This window comes from Pipistrellus kuhlii, unplaced genomic scaffold (assembly GCF_014108245.1).
Source record: "Pipistrellus kuhlii isolate mPipKuh1 unplaced genomic scaffold, mPipKuh1.p scaffold_m20_p_10, whole genome shotgun sequence".
NCBI classification, from domain to species: Eukaryota; Metazoa; Chordata; class Mammalia; order Chiroptera; family Vespertilionidae; genus Pipistrellus; species Pipistrellus kuhlii.
The window spans coordinates 22,264,141-22,278,832 of NW_023425405.1; the positions used below are offsets into that span (position 1 = coordinate 22,264,141).

At 38.6% G+C, this 14,692-nt stretch overlaps 1 long non-coding RNA gene across 1 annotated transcript in view; it reads right to left on the reverse strand.

Annotated features, from left to right (window-relative positions):
• Positions 1 to 11,409: 11,409 nt before the first annotated feature.
• The window catches only part of LOC123651890, a 31,709-nt gene continuing 28,426 nt past the window's right edge, over positions 11,410 to 14,692 (reverse strand). Inside the window, exon 3 of the long non-coding RNA XR_006740876.1 lies at positions 11,410 to 11,978. This is a non-coding gene — a long non-coding RNA (uncharacterized LOC123651890). The remainder of the gene's footprint in view (positions 11,979 to 14,692) is intronic.

Consider the following 14,692-nt stretch of genomic DNA (forward strand, 5'->3'; position numbering starts at 1 on the left):
TTGTTTGAAATGAATTAGTATCCTGAAGTTTGGGTCTTGGAGATCATGTGAAGGACTTGTCTCCTAACAGTATTTCAGCCAATAATTTTAGCATCCATTGACTGTCTGAATTAATTACTAAGTAGGCTGCAAAATTGTGATTTTCAAATTCTGTCATTACTTTTCACAAATATTAGTTGACATTCTTTTCTGAAGACTTTTCTCTCCTGCTTCTCCTCACTATAACCTCATGTACCTTTTATGACTATTCAAAATGTTATTTGTATCTATAAGTAAATAATTGTAAATACAACATGTGTGAAATTCCCCTGAGGTTTCTGATGTGACAGAGTTCATATTCATGGCCAGTTCTGATAAACATACAAATCAAATGCTCTGTGAACATCCTCCCTTTGCCCCTCCATATCTACACTTCACCTTTTCTGCCCTGCTCCGTGTTTATTAAGATCAATCTGTATGTACCTCACCCTGGGGCTTCACTGCCCTCTGGCTTCTTGTTGGGTTTAGTCCATTGGAAAGAAAGGCAAGAGCTTGGGGAGAGGGAGGTGATGGAGTTCTAGTGTTTATTATGTTAACGTAAAAAAAAAAAAAAATTGAAACCTGTAAAGAATTGTAGTGAGTTTATTTGAGACAAACTGTCAACATATGCCGGGAAGCAGAACCTCAACGAATTGAGATAAGACTCCAGAGAATGGTGGGTTACATTTGTATTTATACATTACAATCAAAGGAGGGAGATAGGTGGGTTACATGAAATTCATTGGTGATGGATTAAGGAGGTGGGATTAATAAAGCAAAGCGGTGGGAAACGCCTGGGATTGGATAAAAAGTAAAATGATGGACACATACTTAGGTGAGTGCAGGAACAGTTAACATGATAATGAAGGAATTTGAGGCATCTGTCCTGGCGCCCACCACATTTGGTTGTGCCCCAGGGGCTCCAGCAAAAGGGAAGTTACAAGTTACCCAGACATCTTACAGATATGTTATCTTAGAGGAAAAAAGGCTAGCAGGCTCAGTAAAAGATCTAAGTTGATCTTTGTCAGGGAAAATATCGGCCTAGGACATGACAACCACTATAACCTGTTTGTAGTTAAATATTTAATTTTCAGATCATCTTTTGCGATTTTTTTAGGTCTCTGAGTTTGCAAGACTGCCATGCAGGCCTCCCATGACCTTGTCAAGTTAGCATGTGACTCCTTTCATCCACAATTCATTTCCTGCTGGTTCAGTGTGAACTGGTCCAATTGATTTAGGATTCCAGTTTCTATCAGTTTACTCTTTTTACATGTTCCTCTTTGTCTTCAGGTTCTAGTAACTGCAATCTGCTCTTCTTCTTTAGGCCTACAGTTTGTAAAGGAGTTTTATTACCAGCCCAAGATTCTGCACTATCCTGGATTAAACCTTCTTCAGATTACCAAATTTGAGTGAACCATGCTTCCAGTTGTGAGTCCAGGTAATACACATGGCTTGTTCTCTTCTCTCTCCCTTCACAGGAATCAGACCTTCATCAAATGGCTCTCCACACCTCCACTGGATTCCTCCTCACTTTCCTCGTGGTGTTTCCCTTGCACATCCAATCTTGTCTGAGCGTCAGCTCTTGAAAGACCCAGACAAACAGTGTAGCTTATGAACCCAAGCATTCCTCTAAGCCTTGGGTATTAGTTGAAGCTTACAGAACCAAGAGGGTTGACTAATTTGACATCAGTTTGGTATCAGAAAGATTCTGTTGTATTAGTGAACCAACAAAGGCATCTAAATGGACTATGACAGGTCTGGTGGACTCAGACCTGGGGATAATAGCAACTGGGACCGACATATGCTAGCAGCAGGAAATGTTAATATTGGAGTAATGTTAATTCAAAGAAGTTCTAGCTTATACCTTTTTTCATTACGTCTTGAGTTAATGTTGCCCTGTTTGGTCTTCCTGTTGTTGCCAAAGAAGAAATAAATAGGATGGTTGTGTGGGAGGATGAGTAGTTCTAAAGAGAGAATACTAGAGTTCTTGCTGGACTCTGTCAGCAGAAAAATGTAAAAGGCGCTAGAATCAGTTTTAAATTTGGCAGCTTTCACTTATGTGACCTAAGATGAGGTTTTTCACTTGATTGAACTTGCTTCTTTTTTAATCAACAGGAAGGAAAGAAATATTCACTTTTAAATGTTATTTTGATGATTGGTAATAACTCATAGAAAGGTCTTAGTACTGTGCCTGGAATATATCGCAGTTTATTTGATTTGTTATTCTCTTACCTAAATGTGTGAATGGGAAAAGCACTCAGCCCATTGATAAGATGCTTTGAGTTTCAACCTCCAAGGAGGATGTCTCCACAAATCACTGAAGCATTAATTGTGGGGCTTCACTGCTGAGCAACCAGGGCTTTCCCCAAAAGGCCACGCGCCTCCCTGGTCTCCTGAGCAGCTGCCTGCTGAGAGTGCTCCCAATATAATTAAGAGTGGCAAAGTTTTAATGAAGTCCACAAGGAGAATTTTTTCTGACACTTACTTTTTAGCTCTTGAAATAACTTCCATTCCTTTGAGATCAATTAAAACTTAAAAACTAAACCTTTGTCAAGGTGCTTGAGGCAACTTTCCAACTGTGTCCTTTTTAATGAGTTCTCTAAATGACTCATGGACCCTGAGGTTCTTTCATGAAATAACTGAAGTTACAGGAGCTCTGGGAGCTGGAAAGAAGACAAGAAAACTGAGAAACCCTAAAGGTGATTTCTCTGGGCAGGCTCAGAGGTGTCCATACCTTTCTATTTACAATCGCTAGATTCAGTCACAGCCACTGAGGGAGAGAAGACCGCAGGGAAAAGACTCTGGAAGTATTTAACAGGTCACTGGTTAAGGTTTTCCAATCAGTTTCATATATGAGTGCAGACTTTGGGCCTCTCAACTCTGTCCTATCAGCTATGAGCTGTTGCACTGACCAGATCTGCAGTGAGAAGCATAAGTACTCTCACCATCCCTAGTCCCAGACTCAGGCTACCTCAGGTCTGTAATTAACCTGATGATATGACAGGTGGTCCTCTTACCCCAGGAAATCAGCACACAGAGAATGTGTATATATGCTTATACGTACACAAACCAGATTAGACTTTTAATTGAACAGATTAATGAATTCATGGTGAAAAACATTTCATAGAACTAAGTTTGGATCCATGAAAATAAATAATGGAATAGACTGATATTTATTGCTGAAATGACCAATTCAAACAATTTTCCTGGTGCCTTGTATAGTGAATTTATGTGCCTTCACCTCTGTCCTATGCAACCACTGACCTGCCACTATAGATTTCTGTCACTATAGATTAGTTTTGCCTGTTCCACAATTTCATGTGAATGCAACCATACAAAATATTCTCTTTTCTGTCTAGCTTCTTTCACATAAGTATTGCTATTAAAAAACAACAACAACAAAAAAAAAATCAAACAGCTCTGAATGTTTGTGTACATTTTTGTATGGACATATGCTTTCATTCTCTTTGGAAAATACCTAAAAACATTTCCTTACTTTACCATGTAGAAGTGTATGTTTTAGTTCAGAGGGCACTGAAAAATGGTTTCATTTTATATCCCCACCAGCAATCTATATGTATAAAAGCCTAAGCAACCATTATGACCTGTCAGCCAAATGACCAGCTGACCAGTTGCAATGACAGTGCACTGACCACCATGTGGCAGATGCTCAATGTAGGAGCTGCCCCCCGGTCAATGCACTCCCATAGCCAACTTCCCATGGCCAGCCAACCTCCCTCAATCCCTCCCCAGATGACCCTGATTGGCCCCCATTGCTGGCCAGGCCGAGGGACCCCACCAGTGCATGAATTTGTACACCAGGACTTTAGTATATGAGAATTCCAGTTGACCAAAATCTTTAGTATAGTTTTTAAATTTTTATACTAGAGGCCCAGTGCAAGAAATTCATGCATGGGTGGGGTCCCTAGGCCTGGCCGATGATCAGAGCCAATCAGGTTCCCTTCCTCCCCATATCCCCACTTCCCTTGCTGTGGGGGAGGGGGCAATCATCACTGCTGTGGGCAGGTAACAGGCTGATTTGAGCCTGCCGGTTGGGAGAGGAACATGGGGAGGGACTTTGGAGGTTTACCACCAGCCCCAAGGAGGGAGCCAGCCCTTGGCCCCCCTGGGAAAGGGCTGTGTCTGCCACCACCCACCCCTGGTTCCTCGTTCCATGTCTCAGCCCAAGGGCCCAGCCCCGATCAGGCAATTGGAGCCTTCTGGCCAGGGGAAAAGATGAGGAGGTTGACCAGTAGGCCCCATTGGAGATTGAAGCTTGTAGGCTGGGAGCAGCTCCTGCATTGAGCATCTGCTCCCTGGTGGTCAGTGCACAACATAGCGAATGATCATTCTGGTTGTTCCATCATAACAGTAGCTTAGGCTTTTATATGTATAGATTTTGAACCTTTATGGTGGGTGTATTGTAGTATCTACTTGTTTAATATGTACTTCTCTGGTGACTAATAATGTTGAACACCTTTTAATGTGTATATTGGCCCTTTGTATATATTCGTTTTTAAAATATCTGTTTATTATTTAGGTCATTTATCTGTTTATTAAATATAAGAGATCTTTATATATTCTCTGTAGCTGTCCTTTCAGCTGTCAGAAATATGTATTGGGTATATTTTATTTAATATTGTCACTTGCCTTTTCATTTCCTTAATGGTACATTTCAAAAATCAAGTTTTTAATTTGTTGAAGTACAACTTATATTTTACTTATATCTTGTATATATTTTTTAAACATAATTTCATTAAAATATATATACATATGCTCTAACTGGTTTGGCTCAGTGGATAGAGCATTGGACTGCGAACTGGTCCCAGGTTCAATTCCAGTCAAGGGCATGTACCTTGGTTGCAGGCACATCCCTAGTAGGAGGTGTGCAGGAGGCAGCTGATTGATGTTTCTCTCTCATTGATGTTTCTAACTCTCTATCCCTCTTTCTTCCTCTCTGTAAAAAATCAATAAAATATATATTTAAAAAAACATATATATGTCCTATCTAATAAAAGAATAATATGCAAATTGATCATCATTCCACACACACAGATGGCTGCCCCTATGTGGTCAAAGATGGCTAGCCCCATGTGGACATAAGATGGCCACAACAAGATGGCCAGCAGGAGAGAACAGATGTGGGTGATAAGGCCAGCAGAGGAGGGTAGTTGGGAAGAACCAGGCCTGCAGAGGAGTGCTGTTGGAGGGGACTGGGCCTTCAGGGGAGGGGAGTTGGGGGGAACCAGGTTGACAGGGGAGGGCAGTTAGGGGCAATTGGGCCAGGAGGGGAGCAGTTAGACATTGATCAGGCTGGGAGGGGAGTGGTTAGGGGGTGACGAGGCTGGCAGGCAAAAGCAGTTAGGGGCAATCATGCAGGCAGGCAGGCAGGCAAGCTGTTGGGAGCCAGCAGTCTTGGATTGTGAGAAGGATGTCCAACTGCCCGTTTAGGCCCGATCCTGGTCCTGATGGGATTGGGCCTAAACAGGCAGTTGGACATCCTTGAGGAGTCCCAGATTGGAGAGGGTGCAGGATGGGCTGAGGGACACAGCCCCCATGCATGAATTTCATGCACCAGCGCTCTATCAGTCTGGTTAAATGGAAAAGAAAGAAAAAAGAAAGTGCACATTTCTAATATGTTTAATTTTACAATGCTTGTGGGCATGCATTTTTTGTTGTTCCATTGTCTGGTTTGCCAATTCTAGAACACGCAACATATAATTGTCAATGTGAGAAGCAAACCATGTCTAGATCTAAACTGCATATTCTAAAGATTGGCCCTGAGCTTTGTTGATGGTGATTACAAACGCCAATCTAATTGGGAATTGCAATCTCTTAAATTGAAATGGCATATACATTGGAATCATAGGAATGCAAGGAATGAGGACATCTTCACCTTATAAAGGTCCTGTCAAGACTGATGCTTCTATGGCTGACTTTGCTCATTAATTTTTTTACTGCAAGCCTCGTGCTGTTGCAAAGCTTTGGCTGGTTGATATTTCACAACATGATAATTGGCACACTGATTTTCAATTGCAGTATGTGTGGTGGCATTCCTGGCAGATCGAGTGAATTCAAAAATTCTGTTGGATAATTAACCGCTTCATCTGCTTCCACAACAGTGTTGATGGACTTGTATGTGACTGCCTCGCTTTGAATGTGAGACTGAATAATATTGTTAAGTTCATAGACGTCTTTGTTCTTGGCCACAATAGCTCTTTCACTCAGCCAATCATGATTTTTATAATTGGTTTGAATATTGGGAAATACTTTTTCAACCAATTCTTCTTTTGACGTCACTAAATTGCAGAAGTTATGAGGCAATGAAATTCATCCTGAGGTCAGATCAACCAGCACCTTTCTGTTCCCGATTTCCAGCAATTGATGTGAGACTATCTCTGCTGATTGATCGTTTTGCAGCTGGACACACATATTTATAGTTAATTTTAATGTATTTACATGACACCACAAAGTAGAATATTTCAGGCAAGCATTTATTTTGTCTACTGGTGTCAATCGAGGAATTACAGGTAATGTTTGCCTCAAATCTCCTGAAAGCAATATTAATGCATTCCCAAATGGTCTGATGTTTCCACGCAAATTTTGCAATGATCAATCAAGAGCCTCGAGTGATTTTTTGTGTGCCATTGTGCATTCATTCCAAACAATAAGTTTGCATTTCTACAATACTTTTGGACATGTTGCACATGGAGTTTCAATAAATTGCATGTTCAATGGCAATTTCAAAGCGGAATGAGCAGTTCTTCCACCTGGTAGCAATGTCGCAGCTATTCTGGAGGACGCAAGAGCTAAGACTATGTCATTTGGGGATCTAATTGCTACCAGATCAATCTAATTAGGAACGTTTTACCAGTTCCTCCTGGTTCATCTAAGAAGATTTCTCCAACCCCATTATTGACAGTTTGCATTATTTGATTGTAAATGCCTTTTTGCTCAAGCGTTAGCTTAGGAATATTTGATTGCACATAGGACAAAAGATCACCAGTGTTGTAATTTTGTTCACAATGAAATTCTACATCAAATGAAGCAGCAGATTGATTTGGTGATGGCATTCTCAATGGATTGAGAACTTTGTTAGAGATTTCTAAGCACAAATAATCATTATCAACTTTGAAATGGAATCATAAAATTGGAAATTTGGAAATCATAAATGGATAGTAAATCGGAAACATTGAAATGGAATCATAAAATATTTAGTATAACATGTGTTGCTTTTACCTCCAACAGATGGCGCTGTTTTTCAAAAAAGCATGTTTTTACCTGTCACAAGTGTGACATTTATATAATAGTAGGTATAAGGTATATAAAACCACACGCGAGTATTTGAATGCAACATTGTGTCAAAATTTCAAAGCAATTGGTGAAGAACTTTCGGAGATTTAAAATTTTGAACAAACGTACATTTACATTTTTATTTATATATTAATAAATACACACACACACACACACACACACACACACACAGCTGATGTGGTTGAGTGTCAACCTATGAACCAGGAGGTCATGGTTCAGTTCCCAGTCAGGGCACATGCCCAGGTTGCAGGCTCCATCCTCAATAAGAGGCATGCAGGAGGTAGCCAATCAATGCTTCTCTCTCATCATTGATGTTTTCATCCATCTCTCTCTCTTCCTTCCTCTCTGAAATCAATTTTAAAAATTTAAAATATGTATACATAAGTATAGAATAAATATAGATGTATGTGTGTATGTAAGTTCCAAAATCCATGCATAATTGAAGCCGAACTCTCTAAAATTTTCAATATAAGTTAAAATAATTACCAAGAGTGATTTTTTGTTTGTTTTTTAATTTTTTTTAATTGATTAAGGTATCACATATTTGTCCTCAAGCCCCCATTCCAATCCCCCACCCCTCCTCACTCATGCCCCCACCCCGGTATTGTCCTTGACCACTGGTTAGGCTCATATGTGTGCACATAAGTCCTTTGGTTGATCTCTCCCTTTTATCCACACCCTCCCTTTGAGGTCCAACAGTCTGTTTTAAGGGTGAAATTCTTCTCTTTGTCAAAGTTTTATTTGATTGTTGTAAATATTTTATCTTGAAATAATTTTAAACTTACAGAAAAAGTATATATATTCTCTAGTATGTGTAATGTTAGTCTAGTATTTTAAAATACTAGTAGTTTAATATTTTAGTATATGGAGAAACATTTCAATATCTAAAAAATGGTTAAATAATTTATAATATGCTCACACAACGGAATACTATATAACTATAAAAATTAAGTTTATTGATAGATTGCCTAGGTTATTATTGGTGAGTGTGACAGCATAGGAAGATATATGAGTTTGACTATGTTTTAAAAATATATGAAATCTGAAAAAAAGAATAGCAAATGTTAACAAAATTTACCTCTGAATAGTAAGTTTTGGTGAATTTATTTTTGGTGAATTTTATTTTCTCTACTTTAAGCATATACATTAATTTAAAATCAAAGGAGGCCTGAAGCATTTAAAAAGTTGTTCTGTGTAACAAGCATTAAGGCAAACGAAACTCAGCCAGGCAACATGACCATCTTGCCATGCGGCATGACCATCTTGCCATGCGGCATGTATATTCATGTGCCTCCTGGGCTTACTAAGTGCAACCTACCAGACAAGGAAGAGGGCAGTGGCTAAGAGCATGGAGCTGTAGTTAAACTGAGCTGGGCTCAAGATTACTTACCTCCTTGCAGTCCTAATTTTCTCATTCACATGAACTCATTCAGTTTTTTTTGAACAATTGTTGCATGAGAGAGAGCATATATGCAGTTTCTGGAACAGTTCCTGACATAGACCAAGAACTGAACCAATGTGTCAATTATCATTACCAGCTGAGCTCTTAGAAGCAAAGGATTATGTTTCTAGAGATAAATATGGACTCAATTTGAGGTTCTTAGATACATTTAGCAACAAAACATAGGTCCAGATAGAAAATACCACTAAATGGAGTACACAAATTTAAACTAGACAACTTTTATTTATTTTTAAGTTTATCTAAGGGGTGCTGACTGGTAAGGAATTCACTGTAATGGTTAATTCCCACTCATTTTTAGGTGTTGATCAGTGAGCAGGGTCCACCATATCTCAACTTCTGACCTCTCCTGATAATGGAGATGAGATGGCTCACAATCTTGATATTGAAGATTCTGTATGTGGGACAATTCCACATCAGTAAAATTAATTGTTAATTTTACCTAAATCACAACTAAAAACTTGCTTTGAGCTTAAAATTCTTGGCACTTCTAAATTTCCTTTAGACTTGTCCCCATCTTATATAATAAAGAAGTAATATGCAAATTGACCCTCATACCCTTGCATCATCACAAGATGGCTTCCTCTACATTGTCACAAGATGGCTGACAGTTGGGGAGGGAGGGGGGTTCCAGGCCTGCAGGAGAGGGCAGTTGGGGGCGACCAGGCCTGCAGGGGAGTAGTTAAGGGCCAGCAGTCCTGGATTGCAATCAGGCAGGCAGGCAGGCAAGTGGTTAGAAGCCAGCAGTCCTGGGTTGTGAAAGGGATGTCCCACTGCTGGTTTAGGCCTGACCCACAGGGGATCGGGCCTAAACCGGCAGTGGGACATCCCTTGAGGGGATCCCAGATTGGAGAGGGTGCAGGCTGGGCTGAGGGACACCCCCCTTTAGGGCATGAATTTCATGCACCAGGCCTCTAGTTCTAGTTATAAAAACATGAAAGTCTTCTTATTCTCTTGATCAATGATAAATCACTAGTCTGATTAATATACAAGTATTTCAAAATCTTTATATAGTATGCAAGTTGTCATTGAAATGAGGGAAAGAATATTTACATTACTGCCGAAACCGGTTTGGCTCAATGAATAGAGCGTCGGCCTGCGGACTGAAAGGTCCCGGGTTCGATTCCGGTCAAGGGCACGTACCTTGGTTGCGGGCACATCCCCAGTGTGCAAGAGGCAGTTGGTCGATGTATCTCTCTCATCGATGTTTCTAACTCTATCCCCCTCAATTCCTCTCTGTGTAAAAATCAATAAAATATATTTAAAAAAAAAAGAATATTTACATTACTACTTTCACTACTACAATGTGTACAGGATGTGAAGACATGAAACAACTGTAAAAAACCTTGAAAAAAGATTTGAGATTCATGGCTGCTGCTCCACACTAACTAATAGATAATAGGGTGAGCCTTCCTCATATGGAATGCTAGCTCAAGCCCAGCCACATTCAGTGAGGAACATCAATATAATTACAAGAAGTTCATTATTAAACTTTGGAAAAGATCTGTTCTTTAGCTGTGTTATAAATCTTGAAAAAAAGACTTGAGATTCTTGGCTGCTACTCCCTTGACTGGAATCAAACCCAGGATCATTCAGTTTGCAGGCCAATGCTCTATCTACTGATCCAAACTGGTTAGGGTGGTTGGAGATTTTTATCCAGGAGACATATATAATACGCTTTGGGTTTGAAGGGGATAATTGTTACTATGTGGAGAATGGCTTGTGTGGCAGTAGGAATGGAAGTCTGAAGCCAAGTTAAGAGACTATACAGTATATACTGAGTGGCCAGATTATTATGCGTTCCCAGATCATAATAATCTGGCCACTCAGTGTACATAGTATAGGGGATTTTGTCCCCCTGACTAAAATAAAGTCTCACATAACTTAAGATACAGATCAAGTGTTTTAATTTAACTAATTAATGTTGTTAAGGCAACAATAATAACATAATCTATCTTTGGTAGAGATCAGATAATTATAAGTTGATAAGATATTATTTATAGCATAGTATAGGCACTGTGGTCCAGCAGTGGGACACAGATTTAAGGTTATACAATAATGTTTAGGTGTGTGTGGATGGGTGAGAAGAGATGGCAGTGAGTGAAGCTGTGTGAGGAGTCTGGCAGGGGCCGGGAGGTGAAGGGGGGAGAGAGGAACCCAGTCTCACTAAAACCGGTTGCCATGACCCTCAAGGCCCATGGTATATTTTTGGAGATTTTAGCCCTAATGAGAGAAATCAGTTCTTTATGACTCCTCGCTCTTCAGTTGATCTTCCTCCATACAATGGGACAGTTCTGTGTGGAGCATAGTTCTTCAAAAGAAAAATAAACGCACAAAAAATAAGTCGCTGATTTCTAACAGGAAAAAATACATTTTAATAATTGTGCAATGAGAAACTGCTTACATACACATTACAGTCAAATATTTGGAGTTAAGGTGTTGGTCACATAAATGCGTGATTGTAACTTCATTTCCATTAAAATATTTCAAATTGTCCCTGCTGGCATGGCTCAGAGGTTGAACATTGACTTGAGAACCAAGAGGTCATCAGTTGGATTCCTGGTCAGGTCACATACCTGGGTTGTGGGCTCAATCCCCAGTTGGGGGCACGTAGGAGGCAACTAATCAATGATTCTCTCTCATCATTGATGTTTCTCTCTCTCCCTCTCCCTTTTTTCTCTGAAATCAATCAAAATATATTTAATAACAAAAACAAACAAAAAACGACTTCAAATTGCATTTGTGCTTCAGTGTACACATAATGAAAAACGGGTAACATAATGAAGACTGACCTTCCCTTAAGTTTGCTCAGTTTAATTCTGTTGCCTGCTTTTCTAGAATGCTGTGTCTCTAATTATACACAGTTTAGTGATACCAAGGAATATAAAGTTGTTGCCTGCCAATAAAAAGCACAAAGTTGAAAGAAGTTTTAATTGATGTTGTGAATCTCTATCTGTTTATATTATTAAATTTGGAATTAATACTAAATATATGTGTATAAGGTCTTTTTTTACATTGAGGTTCAAACTTCTCTCCCTGTCTTCTAATTCAAGCATTCCTCATAGACTGTGGTCCATGGCAGTGGCATTGAAGATGGAGAGAAGTGAACAGAATTTAAGTAATTTTGTAAAGGAAGACGAATGACTCAGTTTCTCACTTGAGTAACTTAGATGGCTAGCAATTCAACCTGTGAAAGGTAAGACAGGAAAATTAAGCATCCATTTTGAATACATTTGAAATACCTGGTTCTTCTCTTAAACTGCCTTTATTCTTGAATAAGTCATACCTTTCCTAGCTTCAGTAGTCTCATCTCCAAATGATACCTTTGGTTGCAATAATCTTTAAGGTTTCTTGCATGCATGAAAGCATGAAAGCTTTTTTTTTTTTTTTTAATAGTACCTTACATTTACTTTGAACTTAAAAAGCACTTTTTGTTTCCTTATAAAGAGTGAAATTCTATTTTCATGCCATAGTCCTTGGACCACATCTCTGCTACTTAAGGACCCTACTAAATGCTTACCAGTTGAGAGATAAAAGGAGAATTTGATGGTTTTCTAACAAAAACAAACAAATAACAACAACAACAAACAGGCATACAATTTGTCCTTCAGAATAATATTTATTAATACTCTGCATATCTAATATTGATTTTTCTGTGTTGAAAATTTCCGTTGCTCCTTGTCCCTCCCCTTGAGTCTATACTGTGGCCCTGGAGATATGAGAGATCATATGGACCTTTGTCCCCTAATTGGAGAAAAATGAGAAGGTGTGAAATCCATTTCTTTCCTAATCATCAGCTCTTTCTGAGAGTGTTGAGGAATTTAGAACAGTATGATAAGTTGATAAAGTATAGATGTATTTCCAGGGTACTGACAGTAGCTTCTTTTGAATGTGATAGATTCCTGGCAGAGTGCACTATTGAAAAATCTCACATGGGAAATCTTTGGTCACTTGCCTCCCCATCCTTGGGATCATATTCTATCAGTTGACTCCTTGTTTCATGCTTTTCATTTTCACAGTGATGTTGCTGCAAATTTGTATAGCATTTCTGGTTAACCTTTTAATAACAGGATCTTTGTAAATTAAAATGTTCCATTAATGTTGCATAATGTTCACCCTTGTACAGGTCAATGCAAATGGGAAATGAAGTTAAAAGTGCTATTTTTTCTTTAAGAGTAATGATGGCTTTCTCTCAGTAACTTTGGCTATATTCTATTTTTTCTGTAAATACTAATTTTAGTGTAAATCTATGCAGAATTTTCTTGTATCTAAAAAGTAGAATTACTCATAGGACCAAAGATAATCTTACTTTGTGTCCTGGCATAACATAGAGCAAGTATAGCTCATTGATTTCCTTTGTTTATATTTTCTGGTTTTCTGCCTATCTTTCTTCTTCTTTTTTTTTTTTCCTTTAAATATATTTTATTGATTTTGTACAGAGAGGAAGGGAGAGAGATAGAGAGCCAGAAACATCGATGAGAGAGAGTCATCGATCAGCTGCCTCTTGCACACCCCCTACTGGGGATATGCCCGCAACCAAGGTACATGCCCTTGACCGGAATCGAACCCGGGACCCTTCAGTCCCCAAGCCGACGCACTATCCATTGAGCCAAACCGGTCCCGGCTATCTTTCTTCTTGATCTCTTTTGGAGATTCATCTTCCTCTATCCATCTATTGAATATTGGTCATTCTTAAGATATTGTTCATGTCGTCCTTTCTTCTCACTGAATCTGCTCTCCTTAAATGACTTCTTTTTTAATTAACCATGACTGTAAGTATCACCTAATACACATGATTACCAAATCCTAACCTTTAGCCTATATATCTCTAATAAACTCTAAAACAATTTAGTTAATTCCTTATTGGACACACCCAACTGTATATCCCATACTTATAGCAAATACATCACATTAAAAACTATACTCTTTTTAAACTCTTGCCATATATACTCTTCCCCAAGTATTGTCTGTATAAATAAATGCAACCACTTTATGCAGACACATAAGTCAGAAACCTGAGAAACATCTGAGCTCTGCTTTTTTCCTCACCTCACAGTAGAAAGTCACAAAATACGGATAACTGGGTTTCCTTTACATGTTTTATGTACCTTCTCTCTTCCTTGTTCCCATGGCTACCACCTTTATTCAGGTAAACATTATCTCCCACTTACTTATCTCAACTCTTCAGATATCTTGGAACATAGTCTCCAACCTTTTTCTTCTAAGCAGTCCTCTGAACTGAACAAAAAGTAATCTTTGCAATCACATATTTAGTCCTATAGTTTTACTATTTGTTTTGGGGTTTTTCCTACTCTTTATTTAAAATGAAGTTCAGTACCTATGACATGGCACCTAAGCTTGTCTGTGAATCCTCTTCCTAATATCGTTCTTTTGCTATGCCCTCCTCATACCCTAAGATACATCTGGCATGTCCTATCCATCTTATGTCTTCTTAAATGGTGTCCCATCACTTTCAGAATAATCTGGAACACCTTCTCTTTGTCCCACAGTATAATATGCACACTTCTAAAATGGCCACTAAATTGTTTATTTACATAGCTAGCTCTATAGGGATACTGTAATGTCCTTCATTTTCAAGGCAGTATCTCATTAATGTTTGCTTCTCCAGTATCTAGGACAATGCCCACATATAGCAGATACTCAATAAATGTAAATTAAATGAGTAGATTAAGAAATGAATGATTCAATTAAATTCAATATCTACATATGAGTAATTATGGAGATAAAGTATTCATATATGGAGAGTTACTATATAGAAATTGAAATTCATCTAGGTAATATTTTATTTAATTCTCCAGTTTTAGGTAGTCAGTAAATTAATTTTATCTAGTTAAGTGCTTCCATTAATTTTTAAACCACTATACATGGCTTTTAAATTTT